Raw genomic sequence first — 18,670 nt, 5'->3', positions numbered from 1 at the left:
GGGTGAGGGGGGTGCGGGAAGAGACTGGACAAAAATCGTGCACCTATGGATGAGGACAGTGGATGGAGAGTGAGGGCAGAGGGTGGGGTGGGAACTGGGTAGAGGGGAGTTATTGGGGGGAAAAGGAGGAACAAATGTAATAATCTGAACAATAAAGATTTCATTAATAAAAAAATAATTTTTTATAACAGCTCAAAAAATAATAGGCAAAGGAATTCAATAGACACTTTTCGAAAGTGGACATGCAGAAGGCCAAGAGACATATGAAAATATGCTCAAAGTCACTAATCACCCGAGAAGATGCAAATCAAAACGACAATGAGGTACCATCTCACACCTGTCAGAAAGGCTATCATCAACAAATCGACAAATGAAAAGTGCTGGTGAGGATGTGGAGAAAAAGAAACCCTCATGTACTACGGGGGGAATGCAGACTGGTGCAGCCACTGTAGAAAAAAAGTATGGTGTTTTCTCAAAAAAATTAAAAATGGAACTGCCATTTGACACAGTGATCCCACTTTTAGGAATCTATACCAAGAAATCAGAAAGGACATATGCTCCCCTATGTTCATAGCAGCACAATTTACAATAGCTAAGATTTGGAAACAGCCTAAGTGCCCATAAGCAGATGAGTGGATTAAAAAACTGTGGTACATCTACACAATAGAATACTATGCTGCTGTGAAAAAGAAGGAACTCTTGCCTTTTGCAACAGCATGGATGGAACTGGAGAGCATTATGTTTAGTGAAATAAGACAGTCGGAGAAAGATAAATATCACATGATCTCACTCATTTGTGGAATATAATGAACAACATAAACTGATGAACCAAAATAGAGCCAGAGCCAGAGAACCATTGAACAGACTGTCAAACGTCAGAGGGGAAATGAGGGGAGTGGGGAGTAGAGGGCGAAGGGGGGTAAGAGATATACCAAAAGATTTGTTTGCATGCATATAAGCATAACAAATGGACACAGACACTAGGGTGGTGAGGGCATGTCCTGGGGGCGGGGTGGCCGGGGAGAGGTCAATGGGGGGAAAAGGAGACATATGTAATACTATATGCAATGCTTTAAACAATAAAGAATTTTTTAAAAAAAAAACAGATTGGAGGCCACGCTGTGCCAGAATGACTTGAGTATATCACTTAGGGCTTCGTTTTCTTCTCATCAAAGGCAGGAGAGACCAGAATTGTGGGCTTGGGACTACAGAGGACTTATCTAAGCACACAGGCAGGATTGTTTGTGCTAAAGCAAGAACAAGGTCAACCTATGTCCTGCAGTCAAGATGGCACGGAGAGAGACAGTCTAGAAAGGGGAGTGACAAGCACATCTGGTCTTTATTTTGGTTACCTCTGACCTACAAGGGATTCACTGGAAGCTTCATTTTTCAACAAAAACACAGTTCCAAGTGCCTGGCATAGAATTCAATGGTAGCAAAAATAATAATATTTATCAGTTACAAAGAACTCTAATTTTCAAATGGCTAAAAGGATCACATGGTTCCAAAAGAAAAACGATGTAAGAGGTACACTGAGAAACTTGCCCACTCATGCTTGCCTCTGCCCCATTTCCTTCTCCTACTCTTTGCCCCATGATCACTCATTTCATTAGTTTCTCAACTGTCCTCCAAGTGTTTATGCAAATACAAGCAAGTGTGGAATTTGGTCAAATGCATCTTCGGTATCTATAGAGATGATCGTATGATTTTTCTCCTTAGATCTATTTTGATGAACTGTCTTTTCTTAGAATAAGCGGCACTTGATCATGAAGTATTGTTCTGTTAGTGTGCTGCTGCATTCTGATTGCTAATATTTTACTTAGGATTTATGCATCGGTATTCATGTGTGAGATTCATTCGTCATTGCTTCTTTGTACAGCGTCAGTTATCAGTGCTATCCTTGCTAGATAAAAAGAATTTGGAAGTTGTTCTTCATTGTCTATGTTCTGGAACAATTTAAATAATGAGCTCATCCACTCTTTAGTTCAATTTGCCTGGGAAACTTCTAACCCTGGTGCTTCTTAAAAATTAACTCCTTTACAATTTTCTCTTCCTTTTTCTATGAAAATTAGCTTATTTAGATATTCTGGAATTGATTTCAGTAAATAATATTCTCCTAGAAAAGTATCCACTTCTTTTAAATAAATGTATGCAAAATTGTTTTTAAAATTTCTTTGCTTCCTGCATTATTTCCTTCTTGTTATTTATTTATTTACTGATTTATTGCATTTGTTTTCTTTCTTGGTTTCTGAGAATGCTTACCTATTTTACTGATTTTGCTCCAAAGATCCAGGAATTCATTTACTCTGTCTCTCCCAACCCCTATTATTCCTTTTATTTTTTTGTTCATTTTGCTTATCTTGAATTTTTTTTTTTTTTGCTAATTTTTGAGGTGATTCTCAGTTTCATTTCTTTCATACCTTGTATAACTATTTCTTTTCTATTTTAGCCCATGACATTTTCTATGAATGTTGTTTTAGTTCTAGCCTCTAGATACAGAACATACTACGTAGTATTTTCATTATCAATTTAATTTACAGATTTTTAAAATTCTGTAATTTGGATTTGTACTTTCCCTTTTACCCAGAAGTTCTTTACATGACAACTTACTTAAAATTCTGATTTTTAATTTATTTTTAAGTTTACTGCACTCTGAACAGAAAATGATATCTAGTTTTGAAATTTATTGTGGTTTCCTTTGTGGTGGTCAATGGTCTGGTCAATTATTGTGGTTGTTCCATGGCACTCAAAACAAAAATATATTCCCTATCTTCAGGGCACATAGTTTGATTTATATTCATCACATATACCTTTATGTTTATGTTGATGTTGTCTTTTTTGTCTTTAGTTAATTTAGGTTTAACTGATCTGAGAAAATGTGTTGCCATCTCCTGAGATGTGGAAAGGCTGAGCAGGAGCCAGTTCCAGAGACACCTTACACTATCTTACTTTTTTATTCTTTTTTGTTGTTGTTGTTGCTCTGATTGGGTGTTTTTTGCTTCCTTATATTCCATACTGCTGATTTGATTCTCGACTACATCTACTCTACTGTTGATTCCCAGTAAATTATTCTTCATTCCAGTCAGTGTATCCTTCATTTCTTACTGGTTCTTTTTTATGGGTTCCATGTACTTTTTCAGGCTGTTGAAGTTCTCACTAAGTTCCTTGAAATTTCACTAAGTTCCTTGAGCATCCTTATAACCATTGTTTTTTGTTCTTTTAAAATATATTTTTATTGATTCCAGAAAGGAAGGGAAAGGGAGAGATAGATAGAAATATCAATGATGAGAATCATTGATCGGCTGCTTCCTGCATGCCCCATACTGACAATAAAGCCTGAAAACTGAGCATGTGCGCCCTGACCAGGAATCAAACCATGACCTCCTAGTCAATAGGTCAAAATACTCAACCACTGAGCCATACCAGCTTTGCATAACCATTGTTTTGAAGTCTGTATCTGGTAGTTTGCTTGCCTCCATTTCATTTAGTTCTTTTTCTGGAGATTACTCCTGTTCTTTTGTTTGGAACCTGTTTCTTTGTCTCTGCATTTTTGCTGCTTCCCTATGTTTGTTACTATGTATTCAGTAGACCTGCTACATCTCCCAGATGTGGTAGAGTGGCCTTGTGTAGTACATGTCCTGCAGGGTCCAGTGGCACAGCCTCCTTGTTCACCCAAGCTGGGCACTCCAGGTGCATTCCCTTGTGTGGGCTATGTGCACCCGCCTGTTGTAGTTAATCTTGGATTACTGTTGACATGTCAATGAGAGAGATTGACCTAAGGCCAGTCAGTTGCAAGGACTGGCTGCAATCACTGTGGAGGATCAGCTGTGCAGAGGCCCACACCATGGAGTAGGACTTATTTCAGTAAGTCTTTGGTGCCCACTGAGTCTTCCCCTTGAGTATGTGGCTTGTGGAGGTGCTTGGGTGGTGCTTCAATGTGATCTTAAGCTGTCCACCAGGTGCATAGGCTTTGGGGCCTTTGAGGAGGTACAGGCCAAAGTCATCCACCCTTTGTGTTCTGCCTGGGACCACCTGGCATGAGCTACAAAGCTATCTAAAAATGGCTGCTACTTGTGCTGGGCTTGGAGGTGCCCAGGCAAGGCCAAGCTACAAACCAATGTTGGCGTCCACCAGGGCTGAGTCCGGGGCCACTTAGAGAGGCTACAGGACACACCAAGGCCAAATGCTGCTTGTTTGAGAGATTTGAGGAACATCTGAACCATGAGCCAAGACAGACCATTAGTATGGAAAAGCCACTGGAAACAGCCTGGGTGGGCCCCCAAGTTGGTGGATCAACGTCTCAGGAAATCACCAGGGTGGGGATAGTGGTGATAGCCAAGTTGATAAAGACTCAGATATGGTGCCCATCTGCTTGCTTTGTGGGGAGAGGGCTCAGAAGAGAAACAATGGCCTCTGCCAGCACTTCTGTCTGGGAGAAAGCTGCCACTCTACCTCTGCGGCTGATGTCAGACATTTCAGTACCTCCCTGTATGTCCCTTTTGAGCTGCTGCCCCAGTATTGGAACTCAGGGAGTGAGTCCTAATAAGCCCATGAGTGTGAGCTTTTTAAGAGGAAAGCTTGTGACTCCAGCAGCCTCCATCTCCCTCAGCCACAATCACTGCTATTTTTTTTTTAAATATATTTTTTTTTAAATATATTTTTTTATTATTGATTTTTTACAGAGAGGAAGGGAGAGGGACAGAGAGAAACATTGATGAGAGAGAAACATCGATCAGCTGCCTCCTGCACATCCCCCAATGGGGAAGTGCCCGCAACCCAGGTACATGCCCTTGACCGGAATCGAACCTGGGACCTTTCAGTCCGCAGGCCGACACTCTATCCACTGAGCCAAACCGGTTTCGGCCACTGCTATTTTTATTATTATTGATTTATTTCAGAGAGAGAGAGAGAGAGAAACAGCAATTTGTTGTTCCACTTATTTATGCATTCATTGGTTGCTTCTTGTATGGGCCCTGACTGGGGATAGAACCCGCAACCTTGGTGTATTGTGAGGACACTCCAACCAACTGAACTACCCAACCAGGGGAGGTCTTTTCCCGGCACTGAAACACTGGGATGAGGGGTCTGATGTGGGACTGGGAGCCCTCACTCCTCAGGGGGTACCTCCACAAATGAAATATCCCTTCTAATTTTTATCTACCACAGGTGGGTGTAGGACCAGCCTGTTCAGCATCTCCGCCCCTCCTACCAATCTTCATGTGGCTTCTTATTTATATCTTTAGTTGTAGTACTTCTGTTCAGACAGATTTCAGGTGGTTCTGAATGATAGCTGTTCTGTAGTTGAGTTGTATTTTTATGTAGTTGAGGAAGGATATGAGTACCACATTTACCTATGCTGCTGTTTTGACTGGAAGACAATAAGGTATACTTTTTTATTCCTGAATAAATAAATCAGCTAGAGAATAAGTTCACTTTTAATATGATTAACATATCGAAATGACAGAAAACTAAAATTCTACATGAGATTAATCCTTCTTGGAGGCTGTATTTTTAATAGGCATCTCCCATACACATGACCTTCATTCTTTGTTTATGGATCGTGGGTGTCAGGCGTGGAAACAGGCACTTTCCCAGGATAAGTAGGAACTAAAGATAGCCAATGGAAAAGAATACTAATCAATCCTCAGGGGAGAAGATGATCATTAAAAACCAGCACATAAAGGGGTGAGTTTCACATATTTCTTGTATCTAAGCCCAGCTCTGAGAGCCTTTCTCTCTTGCCAAAAGTGATCTAACATCTCCCTGCATAGCTTGGCTTCAAATGGCAAGATTTTTTTTTTCTTCATTCCATACTTATTCCAGTAATTATGAAAAGAGAAAGTAGTTTATGACATTTGGAGGGAGACTGACCCAGTGTATCAACTTTATTAAGAAAGGACATAATGGTTTTGGCAAGATAAGAGAATTTCATTCTGAAATTGTAAAGATGTCCTATTCCAGTGAAATTATTTGGCTTGCCAAAAATCAAAGTGCTGTAACTAGCTAGGGCAGGGACCTAAGCCACATGACTAGATGTGGTATTCATATACAACTCCACATAGAGGCTTTCGAAAACTCAAATTAGGGAAGCTGATTCTGATGCTAGAGCTAGTGTTGTTCCACTTGGTTTCATTCATGATGAGCCAACAAGATGGGGTCAATAAGCAGCCCTGGAAACCTGTCCTCTAGTTTTACAGAATCTCTATGAAGAATGAGAACAGAAACACTGATCTTTCTCTCAAATCAGGGCATCAGGAAAAGATTTGTCCCACAAACTGCCTACTCTGGGGTCTGCAGCTGAAACTGAATAAAATGCATTCCTATCATCTTAATGAGCAAATTGATCTTCCAAGCCTTCCAACCTAGAATTTTGTAAATTCCAAATAAGGATAATTGCAAGTGAAAAACTGGGATGAATTTCTTGGAGAATTTCTCACCTTTCCTAATTTTCCTAGTTTTTAAAAGATGGAAATGATTTAGTTGTGGCCTAGCTCAGGTTCAAGGGGATTGTTTCAATGGTGTCTCTAGGCCCATTGACTAAATGTTATTATTTGCAAAATAAGATTCTATTTAGAAGGAGGTGTGGGCAATTCATGCTTTACAGCACAGGTTATCAGGATCCTCCTCTCATACCAAGTGAGAGAGTTGAGCTGGTAATTGCCTCACTTGGTTTAAATAAGCCATAAATGACAAGGTATCTGATAAAAGTGATGCAAGTGTTAAAGAGGGTGAATTTTGCATGAAACTTAGTGTAGATATATTCTGAGAACCAAACAACCTCAGAACCCCAGGTTTTCTGGGGCCTCCAAGATCATTTAGTTCAAACAATACATCAAATTGCTCCAAATAATCTTTGGATGCTTTAAACAGGCTTCTCTTCCTATTGAGGAATACAAGTTATCTGTAGGGTATCTATAATTTACATATTACCCAGAATCCATCCTGACTCAGTAGAGGGAAAACTACCACACTATCTTAATTTTGGTTATTTAGTTAAAAGAACAGAATACCAGTGAGTTTAAATCCTTTTTTACAGGGTTTATTGAAGGGAAAGCATAGGTTTCATGGGAAGTAGGAAGACATCAGATGGTATTCTCTCTTCTCTTTCCTCATTGTCTGTAGTCTCTGATTCTCTCTATAATTAGCAACTTTCTCCTGCTTTTGCAGCTTCCACTTCAATATTACTTTTTGGCTCTGATAGAGGACACCTTTTTTTATATATTTACCCTTATTTTTGTCATCATATCCTATCTTCTCTGTGGAGAACCAGCCATGGTGATTGATTTGGCATTGGACCTGACCTGACCAGAGCCAATAGATATGAGAAGACTTTTACAGAGACTACTAAGAGATGGATGTGGATGGGAGAGCATCTGAGGTTGGAGCTGCCTACACTTTCCTGCCTCTATGAAGCCCAGACAAATGCCAATACTGCAAGTAGTGCAAAGGGATGAAAAGCTGAATCCTGATGGCAGTTTTTCAAACTGAATCCCAGCTATAACATGAAGCCAGTCCTGCTCTTCAGTTTCATGAGCCAATAACTTTCATAAGTCATTTATGAACCAGGGATTCTGTCATGCATAATCCCTAAGATCCCAACTGATAGAGCTATGATAGGTCAATAGGCTTCCCTCTGAGCCAGCCAACCCCATCCCTCCACATGGCCTGTGCCTCTAGTTTCCTGATTGGCCTAGTTAGGAAGGGCAAGGTTAGGGAGGAGTGGAGTTTAATGTGGTATGTAGGACTATCCTTTTCAGATATAATTGTAGGGCAGAGGGAGAGAAAATAATTAACCTCTTGCATTTATATTCATTAATTAGAGTCCCCAATCTGATAATTAGCCTAATCATATTTTTTCTGTTTTGCCTTCATAAAGGTCATGAACTTTAAAATATAAGGAATAATATGCAGCATAAATGAAAATGTATCTGCTGCTTTACATCCTACTTCTTCATTATGAGAATATTTAACGCTATTCCTTGATTTAAAAATATCTCCACTTTAATCTCATGATGCAAATAATCATTCTCTTTTAAGACATCCAACTTATTTCAGCAAAAAAATTGTGATTCTCAGGCTCAGAACCTGTTGCTTAGCCAAGGGTTGTACAGTGAAGTTGTTCATTGCTCCAAATGAAATTTAAAATTGCTTAGGAAGGTCAAGATCATGATTTTCACATACATGTTTAAGCTCCACATCCATTTCATAGGAATAAGCCAAGTTCCACCAACGTACTCCTGTGTTGACATCACAAGCAGTCAGGTGCAGCCTGGGGAGAGTGAGGGCCGGCTCCCTCCCCAGCTGTATTCTCCTGTGTGACATCAGCAGGTTAAATTTGATCTTTGTAGTTCTGCTTCTTTACATAGAAAGGACTGACTTTATACTTTATAATCATATTTATCCCATAGTTTAAATGGGTTATTAAATCAGGTGGTATATGTAGAACATATAATAGATACTCAAAGTTATTTACCAGCTGTAGCTTAAGGTAACAAATAATAGTCCTTCATAATAGAAACATTCATAATTTATGAGTGTTCATTACCTACCAGTTGTCAACATTGCCATAAATCTTCCATAGTTATAAAATTAAATCTACCTTTTTCATGAATTGAAATGTTAATGCCATATTAAAGCGACTAAAATGTCTCTTTCTGCCACTAATTGGCTCTGTGACCAGGGACAAGCACTCAACCAACGCCAGCTTTGCTTCTGCATTTGCAAAATGACAAGACTGGGTGGCCCTGGGTGAATGTAGGGTCCCTTCCAGCTCTGCCAGTCTTCCTGTGAATCCGAATCCATGGGGTAACAGCGTCCTGACACTAAATGAATCCACAGTCTTCTTAGAAGAAAAACTGCTGCAATTGAAAACCAGTCTCCCACACAAATATCAGTCTCAGAAAAAGAGAGAGGGAGAGAGGGGGGAAAGGAGAGAGAGAGAGAGAGAGAGAGAGAGAGAGAGAGAGAGAGAGAGAGAGAGGGAGAAGTGCTAGTTCAAGAATTCCTATGTTCAGATTTCATCACTTTTTAAATCTCTAAAAATTATTTCTCAAAATTTAAAGATGTGTTTTGTGACATCGGTGTGTTAAAGCAAAGTGTGTTGCAGGGCCTGGTAGACACTTATCCATTAGGTTTATAATCTGCTGCCACACATAGAAAGCTCCAAGCCCAAGTCGCCTCAGTTTATCAGAAATCCTAATGACTGGACTATGTCTATTTTTCTGAAACTGCGGAACAGACTTATCTAATTAACTATTCCTTTGGTATTTATTTTGAAACCAACCGCACATTTCTTGGCCTCTTCACATACAAATGATGCCAACTCCTACACAGTTCCATGGAATTCTTACTCAGTTCTCACTCTGCCCAATTTTTTTTATTCTTCCTCCATTACCTCATAAATGGTGAACATTTCAGAAATGATGGTCCCATTAGAAAGAGGTGTCTACATGTTTGTCTGTGAGGCATTTGAAGGAAAAATTCAAAAGATGCCTTCACCCAACAGTAAGGACAAACGGTGCATAATGCAGTGTCTAATGGACACAGCAACAGAAGACATTGCTGTGGGAAGAGCCCGGATTCTCTCTGGCAGGTGGCATCCGTGCATGCTGCTGGCTGGGCAGTTCTCGGGGGCTTGCTCCATTGCAAATGCAGAAACAATAAAACTGCTTATTGATTTTCTAAGAGCTCTGTAATAAAGTATGACATCCTAACAGACAAAGGTTTACCAGGGCAGAACAGCCGGATTTAAGGGGTCTTAAAATGGGATACTACTTAATTGATACAAATGTCATCCCTCGGATGGCAAAACCTCAGGGCTCTGATGTGTGTGTGTGTGTGTGTGTGTGTGTGTGTTTATGTCTGTGACTACACATATGTGCACAATTAGATCTAAAGTGTTAAGTGGTGTGTGCCCATTTGAAATTGTATCGAGCTTAGAAAGACAAAGGTCGCCACTTACACCCAGGTGCCTTGGGGGAGCAAGAAAAATATCTGTCAAGACCCAGGTCTCACTCCTAAGGCTGGAGTTGAGAAACACCCTCCAAGTGCCTTCAAGTCAACATTAGCTGTGACAGAAGCAAGACTATTATTTAACAGTAGCAGCAAATGTCAAAAACAAACTGTGCCTGGCGTTTTGACAAGGCGCTATTGAAAGAGAAGCACTTCTTCAGCACTTGTGTAACCGGGGAGAACTTGACAATTACTATCCTGAGGTCTGGTAATGGGATGCACGGGCTGCTGGGTGGCTTCCTTCTGATACATATGAAAGGGGTAGGCAGGTGGCGGACATGGGCAAAAAGAATCCGAACCGCTGAGGCCTCAAGGAAAGAACTGATGCGTTAGAAATCGGGTACCTTATGGCTAATTAAAATGTAACTCTTCCTCAGGACACTGCACTCTCACGGTGGTGACATCATAAAGAGTGAGGACAGAGCCATCAACCCTTGTCAAAAGGAAGATGCTGACAAAACCTATCTCCTGTTTCCCACTCCTTCCTTCCCTCTGGTGCCCTCGTGCCATCCGGTGGCACCTTGCCTTCCCCTCCCGAGAAAACACCCGCCTGATCTGGCCAGGCCTCCAGCCCAGTTATCAATTACGCAGCACAACGCCGCCAGCCGTCCTTGCCCTGCTGCCTTAGACCCGCTCCCTGTGGACGAACCTGAGGAGCGCAGCTGCGCCAGGTGGCAGAGGGCACAGCGGGCCCAGGCGCTGCGCTGCCTTTCACTTGGACAGAAACCTCAGGAGTATCCGCACACCGAGGAAATGCTAACGTGCTGGCTCGTGCCATGCTCCGAGGTCAAGAAACAGCGGCAGGAAAGGAACTAATACTTCATGGATGTCCATTTATATGTCTTCGCCTTTAATGTTACGGCCCTCGTGTGTCTCCATGTTACAGAGGTTAGAACGCTGGGGAGGCTCGCCCAAGTACCTCACCCGCCGTTCAGGTCTGGAGTCTGATTCCAGGGCCCCCTCTCTCCTGACTCTGCCAAACTTCCGATCACATCGAGATCAGCCACTGGCGTTTTTTCAGTCCAAGTCTGATAGGGCGTTAGCCGTGGGAATGCTGTGCACTGTGGTCACGCGGCAGCCCCGACGTGCAGGCTTCCTAACGGGCACCCCCAGGGCCGCTCTGCACGCCGCCTAAGCCGAAGCACGTCTAATTCTAGGCTTTAGGGGAGCCAGTGAAATCCCCAAGAGAAGTAAATCCCCTTGTAAGTCCTGCCTCCTGCCGCCTCCTCCCCTGCCATCTTCACCCCTTCAGAGTGCGGCCACCTGTCTGTCTATGTGGTTTCCTGTCCTTCCCACCCAGACAGCAATGCCCTCACCTCCTCCAGCTGAGTCAGACCCTCCCTTCACAGCCGGTCAGCACCTGTGCCCAGCCTTTCGGAGGCCGGTGCTGACCACGCATCTTACTCTTCCAGACTCCCACCTACACGCCCATCTGCATGGAGCCTACAAGGCCAGTACTTGAGTCTTATGGGGCACATCCAAACTACACCACTCGGCACAATAAATCAGACTTTCTCACACTGAACTTTTCAAAAGGTCAGAAGTCAAAGCCTGTTTTAAAAATTTATCTCCTTCTATTCTGTCCGATTTCCGTATGGGACTGTGCGGGTGGAGGCTGCAGCAGAACATCAGTTATGGGGAGGGCTGAAGCCACTCGGCTTTCTAAGAATGTTGTTATTAATTTCTAAAACCCAGACTCCATGGCATATGTCTGCAAAGTCGGGGTGTATGTGTGTCAGCAATGCCCACAGTGCCAAGTCTCTCCTTTCAGCGACGGCCTTGGAAATACGTTGGAATGGCATGTGAGAAACCGCTTGCAGGAACTTGCAGAGATGGCACAGTGTGGGGGCAAGGAGAGTCCTGGGCCACTGCGGTGAAGTCAAACCAGAGTTTGAAACCCTGTCCTGCCATTCAGAAAAACGTGGACACTGGCAGCTGTAAACTGGCCAACATCTGCAGCATCTGCAGGGGTGTGGTGGGGATGTTCCTAGGAGGAACCAAGGAAATGCTTAAGTCATTCCTGCCCCTCACTTCACCTTTCAGAGGTAATAATAATAAAAAAAAAAGGCGTGTGAGCCCCTTCCTTCCTTCTCACCACTCCAGGACTGGAGTAGAGTCTATAGTTTATGTATTTTAAAGACTTTATTTTTACCACCTAAAACTATACTTTATTTTCTTATAGCTGTGTTCACTGCGAATCACTTAGCAAGAAACATACCCTCCTGGGAAAGAGAATGCTACAAAACACCACGCCAGCCATGTGAGACATTAAGTGGCCACCATGTGTGGTGCTCCTGTCCTCAGGGGAGGCCTTTCACATCACTGTTCCCTTGCAGGGAGTTTGGGGCCAAAGGAGCAGAACTAATCCCAACAAATTTTAAGGATCATTAGTTTATTTTTTCTGGGATAAAATACTGACCCTTCTTAACTTTGCTACATCCTATATAATAAAAGCCTAATATGCTAAGTGTCTGGTCATCTGGTCCCCCGTTCAACCAATCAAAGTGTAATATGCTAATGATATGCTAAGGCCGCTCAACCACTCACTATGACATGCACTGACCCCCAGGGGGCAGACGCTCCAACCAGTAGGTTAGCTTGCTGCTGGGGCCCAGCCAATTGGGACTGAGTGAGACTGGCCAGACACACCCTGGAGCACTCCTGCGGTCCCTCCCCAGCTGGCCAGCCTCCCGCATCACTCCCCAGCCCCGATTTTGCACCGGTGGGGTCCCTTGGCCTGGCCTGCGCTCTCACAATCCAGGACCCTTCAGTGAATGTTGGAGAGCTGATTTTGGCCCCGATCCCACAGGCCAGGCCGAGGGACCCCACTGGTGCACAAATTCGTACACTGGGCCTTTAGTATTTTATATATAACTTGGAAAGAGTTACTTCAACATATGCTGGACTGCTTTCTCTTATACAGGCATATTGACACACACTAGATCTCAGGCACAGAAAATTCCACAGAGATTTGTCTTTACACAGATCTTAAACATCACCCTCCATGTGTCAGTCTGCAGGCTCCCCAAGCCTGAGAGCAGCCGCAGCCAGCTGCTCCAGGGTGATGGGGGCGGGGGGGGGGGGGGGGAAGACTCCTCGTCTCTGTAAGGCAATGCTGGTAAACCTCAAGCTTTTGTAGAAGCAGAAAGAATTGTTTCAAAACAGAACTGCCACTGTCACACTTTGGTTGAGCAGACATTCCCAAAAGATCTAGGAGTGACATGTGATGAGTATAAAGGGAATAGAAAAGAGTTTCATTCAGTGGCAGAAATTCCCAGGGAATGCATTTTAGAAACTTTTCTTCTAAAACAAACAGACTTAGCCCTTGAGTTCTTTCTTTCCTCTGTCTACTCAATTGCTCATCATAATGAATTGGTCCAGGATCACAAACAAGTTTCCTCAAAAACTGTTTCTAGAAGAGACAAATCTTACAAATGGAACAAGCTCATGGAAACAGTTGTGCTGGGTGAATTTGTCTTCAGAACAGTAATAAAACAGATTATTTTTCAAAGGCTGTACTTTTCCTAAGTGCTCATTATGTTTAAACGCCCCCTACGCATACCTCCGCCCACCCGGGGAAGCCTCAGCACCTGAGCAGTTACAAGCCCTGGCATGAGAAAGCAGAACAGGACGCAGTGCACCAGCACACAATTTCAGCTTGGAATCAAAACTGCCCCTTGTTCATGGAAATCCTCCCAGTGGCGGCGGCAGAGGCACGGTGAAAGGGAAACATCACACATACTAGTACATGGCAATCAGTTTTGACACAGGGCTCATCAATAGCTCAGGCTTTCCCAGGCACATCATTATCCATCTGATCTGCCAAATCTGATACTTAACAACATTGTCTTCAGAACAGTTGACATACCCCGGAAAGTCTGTCTTGTAAATCACAAAGAAAGATGACAGGTTTCACAGATTTCATCCGTGATCAAAAAGAAGGGAGGCATACAGGAAGGGAGGCATTCCTGGCACAATGAACTCAATGAGCTAAACGTATTTTGGGGCGGGGGGTGGGGGGAGAAATCACTGCCTCAATTTTTATTGAAACCAAGGAAGAGACCACTGACTTCACCTATTTAACTCAGCTCTCAACTAAATGGAGTTTTAGAAATGTAAAGAAATATGACCAGGCAGATGGCATGATTCTGCGGTATAAAGAAGTAGTGGAAGGCTGAGTCAGGGCAGCAGATGCATCAAGCTATGGCTCCTCTCCCCTATCCCAAATACATAGAATGAACAGGAAAATGCATTTTTTTTTAAACGAAAAGAAATCCACAACTATTCTGCAAATGAGGAGAAGAATCCTCCGTAGATTAGACACAAGAACTCCCTGAAAGCAAGAAAACATTGAGAGCAGATAGATGGAGAGAAACTGCAACCCAAAACACTCAGGAAAAGACTTGCTAAAAATGAAACCAGGGACATTCGAAGCTCAAGATGGTTGGTGCCCGGAGCCAGAAATATCAAGGGCAAATGATCTGGCAAGTTTGAGCAGGTTCCTGCGGAAGCAGCTCTCTGGCCAACCCTCTGCACTTCTACTGACCCACCTCAGACTAGGCAGACAGCACCGCGTCTGCCCGCCAATGCGAGAGTAAGTGTGAGCACTCAGGTCAGAGAGGCAGGGCAGTGTGCCCAAGGCAAAACAGGACCCTCACACACAGAGACAAGGCCAGTCAGGTTCATTCTGCCCTTGCCCACGATGGTTCTTTAAAAAATGAATATCCTCAGAAAATACAAGAATGACAACACACTTATGCACACAAAAAAGATATCTTAAAATTTAAAATCGTGATCATGGAAGTTAAATTCAACTGATGGTCTGAACACTGAATGGACACGGTTGCAGAGCAACTCTTGGAGCCAGAAGATCCACTGAAGCAATTCTTCCAGACAGTCCCACAGCAGAGAAAAAGTGTGGGATACACAGAAAACAGAAGCAAAAGGTCAAAAATCTCTCACTAATAAATAAAGACATTTTAGTCCTAGCCAGTTTGGGCCAGTGGATAGAGCATCGGCCTGTAGACCAAAAGGTCCCGGGTTTGATTCTGGTCAAGGGCACGTACCTCGGTAGCAGGCTCCTCTCCAGCCCAGGCCCTGGTCAGGGCTCGTGTAGGAGGCAACCAATCAATGTGTTTTTCTCACATGGATGTCTCTGTCTTTCCCTCTCTTCCACTCTCCCTAAAAAAATCAATGGAAAACTATCCTCGGGTGAGGATTAACAAAAACAAAAACAAAAAATAGAGAAAGTAAACAAAGGAATAAAAAAATTACTCAGAATTAAAGAGATGATGTCTAACTGAACAGAATTAATAGAAAAAGACCCACTCCTAAACATTCTGTGGTGAAATTTCAGAACACCTAGCACAGTGAAAAAAGACTAAACATAAATAAATAAAAGGAAGTAAAAAAGACCCTTATTAAAATCTCAATGCAGGCAACCTCGTTAGATTGTGCCTCACTTTATGGCGCTTCACAGATATTGCATTTTCATCCATACTGAGGCAGCACCTTCCACCAGCAAAAAGATTATGACTTGCTGATGGTTCAGATGATGGGTAACATTTTTTAAGCAATAAGTATCTTTTAATTAAGGCATTTACATTGTTTTTTCAGACATAATGCTATTGCACACTTAGTAACTACAGGATAGTGTAAACATAACTTTTATATGCACTGAGAAACAAAAAATATTCACGTGATGCACTTTGTGATACTGGCTTCCTTGTGGTGGTCGGGAACCGAACCCCCACTATCTCCAAGGTCTGCCTGTACAATCAGGGCACCTGGGTGTTCCACTTACAGGTCATGAGACTACAGATGAGCCCTTCCTTTCCACCTGACCTGAGTCATTCCAAGAAACACTGACACTAGTATTAACAGTCACCCAGGCCCTGGCTCTCTACTCCACTGCTGTTCATCTCCACCCACTTCAGTGAACTATGTAAACATGGTTGTTAAGATCACACCCTGGACTTCAAGATCTGGAAATGTTGCACTGAATTCCTCTCTGACTACAAGCTCCAAACTCATCACCCTTCCCATTAAAGAGGGTTTTAACCTCCTTAAGACTTGCCCTCCATTTACCTCACCCTATTTTTTTGTGCCATCAGGTCAGCTCTGCTGATTCAACGTCCTTCTCCGATTTGCCTGGACCCCATGATAAATCTCTTGATCTTTCAGTGAATCCACCATTAATTTTTCTCTTAGCCTTGTCCCATGTCTGCCAGTGAATCCCCAACTAAAATTAATTTACTTCATCACAACTGGCCTAAATTCCTGGGCTACTGAGCCCACTTAGATGGCACAACCTTGTCAATTGGCTCCAAATTGATCTCATCTCTAATTTCACCTGGGTCCTCCATGGCCTCAAAACTGTCTAACAATTCTTCATCTCTAGTCATTTCCTGTGTCCATTCTTCATAGATGTTGTCCAAATTTCCACCATTCTTTCAAGATCTCTAGCTGCCTCCAGTTCCTGTCACTTGCAATAAATGTCTCACTATATGATCAGGCTTTTCTGAAATATATTTGTAAGCTATGTGTATACAATGAAAATACATTAAATGTTAAGATAAAATAGGTTAGAAAAGGCATTTTTCAACATAAGATAGCACCTCCGTTCTCTACGGTTCATTATTCCTTCTACCTGCACTTCATACCACCAGTTGGGCTTTGCTTGAAACGCCTTCCTGTCTTGGCTTCATCCATACCACTCTTCTGTTTTCCCTCCTCCTTCTGACCACACCCCCTTTATTTCCTTCACTGGTTCCACTGCCAACACACCAATATGCCTCAGATCTCCTCTTTTCACTGTAACATGCTCCCTGGGTAATCTCATCCACTCCATTCCCACAGCTTCATTTATTACTGCCACGTGCTGATGATTCCCTAATTCATATCCAATAACCCTGACTCAAATACCCCACTCTTTATGACTCATCTTTCCCAGCTGTACCTTCCATATCTCAACTTCAATACACATCCAACTCATTATCTTTACCCATTCACCTACTTGTCTGCATACTTCTTTTGGCTTATAGAAATACCATCCACTTACTTTCCCAAGAAAGAAAAAGTAAGTTATCTTTAATACTTCTTCTTCCTTAACCTTTACACTCCAGTCACCAAGTTCAGATGATTTAATCCAAAATTTAACTCAATGTGTCCATCACTCTTCATTTCCAAAGTCACCACTTATCTCCTCTCTCTCACCCTCCTTCTTATCTTATATGCATTACACCAGTGATCAGCAACCTGGGCTGCACATTAGAATCACCTGGGGAACTTTAGAAACTCCTAATGCTTAGGGCACACTCCAGACCAATTATATTAGTCTCTGGGGACTGGAGCCAGGCATCAGCATATTTTTATAGGTTCCCATATTCCAATATGCAACCACATTTAAGAATCTTCCAAAACTGAAGACATGAGCCCACAGATTGAAAGTGCATACCAAATACTAAGCAAGAAAAATAAAAACAAATCTACAATTTAACAAGTCAACATGAATAACCTTGAAGATAAAAAGTCATGGAAAAGTTCCTGGAGAGAAATACAGATTATCTACAAAGGAAATTACACCAGTAGCAGACTTGTCATTATTAGATGACAAGACAATGAGTTAAAAATCTTAGAAGAGCCCTGGCTGGTTTGGCTCAGTGAACAGAGCATTGGCCTGTGGACTGAAGGGTCCTGGGTTCGAATCCAGTCAAGGGCACATGCCTGGGTTGTGGGCTCGATCCCCAGTTGGGGGCATGCAGGAGGCAGCCTATCAATGATTCTCTCTCATCGTTGATGTTTCTCTCTCTCCCTCTCCCTTCCTCTCTGAAACCAATAAAAATATAGTTTTTTAAAAATCTTCAAAGTGATGGGAGTAGGGAGGAAACTCTGAGCCTAGAATGCTATGGCCTACTAAATTTTTCTTCAAGAATGAAATAGGCTTTTTCAGACACACAAAGGTAAGTCTCTACTGTTCAAAGACCATTACTGAAAGAATTATCTTGCAAAGAATATACTCCATTATGCAGGTAAGTGAGCCAAGAAAACCAGAGAGGTATTTAATGATGCTGACTAAGTCTGGATTCTACCTAGAAAATACAAAATGTGTGAAATGCATTCATCACTCAATAACCTTAAAGATGATAATGTATTTCAGTGCAAACAAATTTTATAACAGAAGTATCAGCAGGGTTCCGGCTAATTTTAATTGTTTTCTTGTGTAGTCTCAGTTCAACTCCTCAATTTCTATAACTTTAAGTAATAAAAGCAAAAAAGCAATGCAGTAGAGATCAGTTCCACCCAGGCGCTTATGTCGATCTCAGCTCCAATTGGAGACCCAGGCAAAAACAGGGTGGAGAAGACTCAAAACAGTGTGAAGTTTGCTTCTGGAGTAGTTGTGTATGTAGAAAGTTATGTAGGACCTAGGACAGTAATCCACGCAAAAGTACGGATCATGCAGCGGCCAGGCCAAGAGGAATTAGCGTAGTATATGGCAGGATGTAAATACATAATAATATTCCTTTTCTTATTAAGGGCAGGCTTTTGTATAACTAAAATGTGTGGCCAACATTTTATGTAACAAAAGAAAAGTAAATCTGTAAATTATCAGAAAAGGAAAATAAACATTTTATATAAATTATAGAGGGCAGTTACAACG

The sequence above is a fragment of the Myotis myotis genome, unplaced genomic scaffold, assembly GCF_014108235.1.
Source record: "Myotis myotis isolate mMyoMyo1 unplaced genomic scaffold, mMyoMyo1.p scaffold_m19_p_8, whole genome shotgun sequence".
Lineage (NCBI taxonomy): Eukaryota > Metazoa > Chordata > Mammalia > Chiroptera > Vespertilionidae > Myotis > Myotis myotis.
The sequence above is the reverse complement of the archived record's forward strand: the minus strand, read 5'-3'. Positions refer to the sequence as shown.